General features: G+C 39.3%; 1 pseudogene; it reads left to right on the top strand.

Moving 5' to 3' along the window:
- Positions 1-2,312: 2,312 nt before the first annotated feature.
- On the top strand, positions 2,313-5,506 carry LOC121976339 (annotated as a pseudogene).
- The last annotated feature ends 1,605 nt before the right edge of the window (positions 5,507-7,111 follow it).

The following is a 7,111-nucleotide window of genomic DNA, read 5'->3' on the forward strand; positions in this document are numbered from 1 at the left end:
TAGTAAATTATGTAATTGAGTAATTGACTTTGTTTTTGCTGTTGAGGTCTGAAATTTTACCGTAGTTTGACTTTTCGACTTCACCAGGCCGTCTAAACTCTTATTTAAAAAAAAAAACTATTTATTTTAAAAAAATATTTTCTATTTTTTTGAAGTAAAATTGCCAACAAAGTTATATATTCAAGTTTTAATAATAATTTTTTAAATTAATAAAATTTAAATTATTTAATATTTAAACATTATTAAAAACTGTATTAATTTTAATTAAAAATTATTTTTTATAAAATTATTTAATTTCGAATTTATTATTATTATTTTAAAATAATTTTAAAAATAAATCTAAACAATTCATATTAAATAATACTTTATATTAAAAAAAATATGATTCAAACAGGCTAACTATATATATAATAAAAAAAATTAATTTGATGTTTAAAAAATCAACATATTGTTTCTTTCCTAATTTGTCTCTCCTTGGTAAGTTGCCTCTCTTCTAATATGCATGAGACACTTTTAAATAAATAATTATCCCCTCTAATCTAGGGGTGTCAATTCGGGTGGGTCGGGTCGGGTTGGGTCGGGTTGAGTTTTTTTTTTTTTTTTTTAACCCAACCCGAACCCGACCCGAACCCGAGTTCAACCCAAAACACCTCAACCCGAACCCGAACCCGACCAACCCGATCAACCCGAACCCGACCCATATAACCCGAAAATCCGATTCAAAACGACTTTTTTGGGCTATTTTCCCTATAATTCTTCACTTTTATCTCAATATTCCATCATTATCATACAAACATGATATTAATATACATAAAAACATCTAAATTTTTAAAATAAAATTTGATTTAACTCTAAAAAAACCCACAAAACCCTATATTTAAGCCAACCCGGGTCAACCCGGGTCAACCCGAACCCAACCCGACCCAACCCGAAATTTTTTTACTCTCCAACCCTCCAACCCGAACCCGACCCGGTCGACTCGGGTTGGGTCGTCGGGTCGGGTTCATTTTTGACACCCCTACTCTAATCATTAGAATATGAGATATTATTAGAATGAGACACTTTTAAAGAAATAATTATCCCCTTAGTGATTAGAATATGAGATATTATTGTATGAGATTTTGAAGTTGAAATTTGATATGTCTAAACTTTTTTTTATGTGCTAATGGTCATTAGCTATCCATAATTTACCTATGATGCGGTAATAAAGGAGGGCCCACTAAGTGCGGGTTAAAGGACGGAGATAGCAGACGACGTGGAGGTCAAAGTCAAGGTGGTCAATGCCACAATGTCAAAGGGCTCACCCATGGTAGCCGAGTGGAGGTCGACTACAATGATCGATTGGTGCAGGCAATGTCCAATCGGCAAGAGGCTTGTCCGAGTTGACCCCCGTCCAGCTCAGAACAATAGGATAAAATCACCATACGCTCAGTGTGAATCAGCAGAATGCTAAGGTCATCAAAGTGCTTGTACGAGCGGAAGGAGACAAGCTACTATACTCAATTATCATAAGGAAGAACAGTCGAGGCCGACCGAGCGGAGGAGTCCCAGCCGAGCGACTACCCTACTCGGCCGAGTAGAAGGATCATTGACGTATCTCTTAATATCCTTATGGGAGATAGTGTTGTTGACATAAAGCATGGTCAACAGGCGGATCGTACGACAAAAACTTCTACTGTCTTGTTAGGGATATATATGCTCTGTTAAAGTATGATGTCAGAGGTATTTTCCCGACAAGTCCTTTCGTAGGACAAATTTGAGAACGTACCGATTGCCTCGAGGAGCATGTACGTCGCGCCGCTAGGGCGCTATATAAAGGGGGTCCATGTACTAGGTACATGTTATTCATTATTTATACCTATGTCTATTGTTGCTTCGTCTTTTTCCTCTTTCTGATGACTGACGTGAGCGACAGATGATCAACACCAGGGACCCCTTACCTGACTCGAGTTGACATTTCTTATGCTGTAGGGTGAAGCGGAGTTTACATCTCGTCAACATAGTAATCACATATCCAGCCAGCCATCTTCTCAATTTTCAGACAGAATCAATCTTCTTTATGTTGGCCTAGGAATAGATTAGTGGGGGCACTGAGACGAGTGAATTGCTGAAACAGATCCATACAGCCGACACAGTGCACTAAATTTAAAAAATAAAATATATAATTAACAAATAAAATTAAAAATAGATCGTTTTTAAAATTAATCTAAAATTAAAGTGAATATAATATTTTTTTAAAAAATAAATATAAATAATATATATAAAAAAAAGATTAGGGCCCAAATCAACTGGGCCCTAGGCAGATGCCTCGAACCGGCAGTTATCTTCATTTGCTGTTTCTGCTTTCCTTCTCCGTGCGTTTCGCATTAGTCGCCTCTCCATCGTCGCCTAAATCCGTCGGCCCATTCAAAACCCTCGGCCGCTCCAATCACCTTTCCGACGCATCTTCCTCGCCCATGGCTTTCCCCGAAGAATCGCTCCGACGAGTCCTCGCTGAGAAGCAGGCCGCCGTCGATGCCCAGGCCGAGGCCGTACGGGTCCTCAAGGGCCGCCCTGGCGCTGACAAGCCCGAAATCGACGCCGCCGTCGAGACCCTCAAAGCCCTCAAGGTGGAGGCCGGCGCCACCGCCGCCGCCAGATGCCTCCAGGCCGCTGTTAGCAGCAGCGGCAATGGGTCCGCCGAAGGCAGCAGGGAGGCGTTCCTCCAGGCTGCTGTCAACACGCTCGAAAGACGCCTCTTTTACATCCCTTCCTTTAAGATCTATGGAGGCGTCCCTGGGCTTTATGACTACGACCCTCCTGGCTGCGCCGTCAAGTCTAACGTGTTCGCCTTCTGGCGGCTGGTAAACAATCGTTCGTTCGTCTACATAGTTACATACGTTATCTGCCTATCTTTAGGCAAATATACGTTGATTGAGTATCTAACATGTAGAATTATGGTCGTACGGCTGAAACTTCAAAAGGAATCTTAGTAGAACTGCTGTTCTATTCGATCTTTATAAGTTCATGCTTCAGCATTCTCTAAATTACCTTGTTTCTTTATTATTTTCATTGCAGCATTTTGTTTTAGAGGAGAATATGCTGGATGTCGACTGCCCCTGTGTCATGCCCGAAGTTGTTCTCATTTCTCAAGGCATCATGACATGTCGATAAGTTCACTGATCTGATGGTAAACGACGAGAAAACAGGATCACTTGCTCAAGGACTACTGCAAAGAGAAGCTTCAGAGGGATCTCACATTATCAGCTGAGAAGGCTGCATAGCTCAAGCATGTTCTAGTGATGTTAGATCATTTCTCCTGAAAGAAAATAGGTGCAAAGATTAAAGATTATGGGATCACAGCTCCTACCACAAAAAACATACTGTCTGATCTTTACCCCTTCAATCTCATGTTCAGACTTCCATTGGCCCATCTGGCCTATTGCCCGGGTTAGATGAGTCAAAAATCTTTATCTATTAATATTTGATTAAGGTTAGTACTTTTTAGTATTGTGCTAATGCATATTCAGTGTTTGTAGATATATGAGGTCAGAAACTGCTCAAGGGATCTTTGTGAACTTCAAGGACTTGCACTATTATAATGGTAGCAAACTCCCATTTGCAGCAGCAGAGATTGGACAAGCATTTAGAAATGAGGTTCGATATTATTACATTATTTCCCTTTCAGTCTGGATATGGGAAGTTTATTCAAAATATTAACTTATTACTGATTATGGTCTTGTTGAAGGCAACAATTTGTGATAGTTTAGATCAACATCTAGAATTTTGAAATGAATTGCTAACTGGGTTTTCATATAGGTTCTGTTAATTTTAGTGTTAGAGATTCTGGCTTTATCCACGGTTGAAATGATTGATGTTGGAAATATAGCCTTGTTTGCTTCAATCATATAGTTGTTTCCCTCATTATAGAAGAACTAATCTGAAAATTGAGACACTGACACCCGGTTTGACTAACTACGATCAGGAATGCAGAGCTACTTTCTGACCCCCAATGAAAATATCATCATTAAGAAGAGTAAGTCTACAAAATGATGATCCGGATGAATCATTCTTTAGATTTCTTTTAAAATGCATGTTGCTTTAATGTAATCCAACATTTCCCATGTAGATTCATGCTACTGTTCAATCAGATTATAAGTGTCACATGACACTTGGGGAAAAATGGATAATGGAGAGACTTTATAAGCATTAAATGAAATCATAAACGAAAATTAGGATCATGACTGGATATATGTTGCTTTTTCTGTATAATAGTTTTTAAATCCTTCATAATGAGGCAGTTAAGAAGAATATAATCATATCATTCAATGAAAAAGTGAGAAATTATTTGACTCCAACATAATAACTATTGATTAAATGACCAACCTATATATTCTAATACTCCTCTAAAGTTGATCATTGAAATTGCTTGTCCAACATGCTCCACAATATAGAAAAGTTTGATAAATATAAAAATGAGTCTAATAAGATACTCAAGAAAGAGAATGAAAAGGCAAGCAGAAAATGTTATTCTGAAAGCTAGTGGGAAAAACTAATACATTGATTGTCAATTTTACAGCAAGGTATTTCCATTAAAAAGTACCACCGTTAAAACATAATGAAGTTTGAGATATATGGTTCAGAATATTTTCCAGCATCTGATTACTAGATCCAAACTTAATGAAATTCCGTGAACCATTTTTCCACATTGCAGATTTCACCTCGGCAAGGTATTCTTAGGGTCCGTGAATTTACATTAGCAGAGATTGAGCACTATGTGGATCCTGAAGACACTTGTCATCCAAAATTCATTGATGTTGCCAACTTGGAGTTTTTGATGTTCCCTAGAAATGAGCAAATGACAGGCGAATCGGCAAAACCTGTGATACTTGGTGAGGCAGTTTCCAAGGTTGGTTCTTTGCCTCTGTTCTCTCCAATGTTCTTCTCTATGCTTTTGCTGCTATGCCTATTGAATCTGTTTGGAAATTGTTTATACTTGTTAGGGAATTGTCAACAATGAAACACTTGATTATTTTATTGGAATGGTGTACCTCTTTTTGACACCTTGGAATCGGTAAAGAACTTTTACGTTTCAGGCAGCATTTGCCAAATGAGATGGCTCACTATGCAGCTCACTGTTGGGATGCAGAGATTGAATGTTCCTATGGCTGGATTGAATGTGTTGGAACTGCTGATAGATCTGCATATGATTTACGGGCTCATTCACTGAGATGTGGAATTTTTTATCATTCCAATTGGATGCTGTACTTTTATTGTAAATCCTTCACGTTCTCTAAAAGCATTTCAGAGGCAGGGCACTGGAAGTAAGTAAAGATGCAAAACTTCTCCAATCAACCATGAGAGAAGCACTTTCCTGTACAATTTAGAAGTTTTTTGTTTACATTTAGTTTTTCTAACTCATTTGTGTAGAATTAAGGCTGTGTTTGGTTAGGCTTAATGCAATCTAGCTTGTAATGTAATGTAATCTTGATTATAACATTTTATTGTTTAGTGTCTAATTTTTTTTATAAGGAATGTAATTCTTATTGTTATAAAATGATAAAAATATCTTGCGATCTCTGTCGGAGGCGATGACAGTGGTTGTCGCACCTCTATCGGAGCTGGAGGCGGCGGCGGCGGCGGCTGACGGCCGAGGGTGCTTGGAGGTGGCTGACGGTAGCGCCCGGAGGCCATGGCCGACGGCGGTGGCCCAAGGCGACGATTGCAGCAGACGTCGCTACCCGTTAGCGGGCGGCTGTCAGCGGCGCCTGGCTACGGCGGCCGGTGGCGGAAGCGACGTCGATGACCGGTTGATACTGAAAATGAACTAGGGGTATATTTAGCATTTAAATTTTAATTAAATGACGACCTCGTAATATAATCGGATTAAATGGTGTTGATCTTATAATTCACATTACAAAATTTTATTATCTTTTATAATTTATATTATACTCGTTTAAGGGCAATTAAAAGATGGTGGTTGAAGCATTGGAGGTAAACTTGTCCGCTAAAAATGTCTTTAGACACCCATTGGCCTTGTTGTTTATCCATGCTACACTTTGATAGGCCATGACTGAAAAGGAAGCACCGGAAATGAAAGCTTCTTTGGAGTCTAAAGGTGAGGTAGAATTCTATGTGTCCATACTGGGGAAAACTGTTGTCGTAATGAAGAAAATGGTCGCAATCATCATCGAAAAGGAGGAGGAACACCAGAGGGTTTTCACTCCCTCTGTTATTGAGCCGTCTTTTGGCATTGGACGAATAATCTATTGTCTTTTTGAGCATTCTTTCCAGTTTCCACACACAGCCGAGCAAATCAGAGGATGAACAGCTGAATGTTTTCCGCTTTCCTCCTCTTGTGGCTCCTATCAAGTGCACAGTTTTCCCTTTAATTAAAACCCAGGAATTCGATGATGTTGCTCAAATCATAGCGAAATCTTTGACTGCAGCTGGGATTTCTCATATTGACACCACAGGTATGTTTCTCCATGTCTGTTCCTTTAGTATTGATTAATTCTATAGATGGATGGTTTCTTTTAGAGTGTGTGCTTTTATTTGAAGTGTGGAGTTCGTTACGTGTTTCTGAACTTCCTTTTACATGCACATCTATTGGAAAACGATATGCCTGGACCGACGAGATTGGAGTGCCATTTGCAGTGACTGTTGATTCAACCGATAGTGTGATGATCCAGGAAAGGGGACAGCAAGGAGCAGATCTGTGTGAGCATCGATGAGGCGGCATCGGTGGTGAAAGAATTGGTAGATTGGCAAAGCACTTGGTCTGGTTGTATGGGCAGGTATTCAGATCATGCTGCTGCATTCAGCCCACAATCCAATGAGGAATGAAATAAAGGAACACCTGCTACAACCATACTGAATTCAACATATATCACCTCAGCTTTTATTCCCACAAAGGTTTGAGGTCTAGAGTTTAATTTTTAGAATTAAAATCTCCATATGTATGTATTGATGCAAGTTTACCACTTGGATATGTATGGATGTATGTGTGTAGCGGTGGGGCTATCGATACATTTTCTTAACTCGGATCCTAACGATGAATTCGGATCTGTTCCGGCTTGGATCCACCTGCTCACTCGATGCCTTGCCATATTTTGTGTGCTTGAAGCGGCAC

This window comes from Zingiber officinale, chromosome 1B (genome assembly GCF_018446385.1).
Source record: "Zingiber officinale cultivar Zhangliang chromosome 1B, Zo_v1.1, whole genome shotgun sequence".
NCBI lineage: Eukaryota > Viridiplantae > Streptophyta > Magnoliopsida > Zingiberales > Zingiberaceae > Zingiber > Zingiber officinale.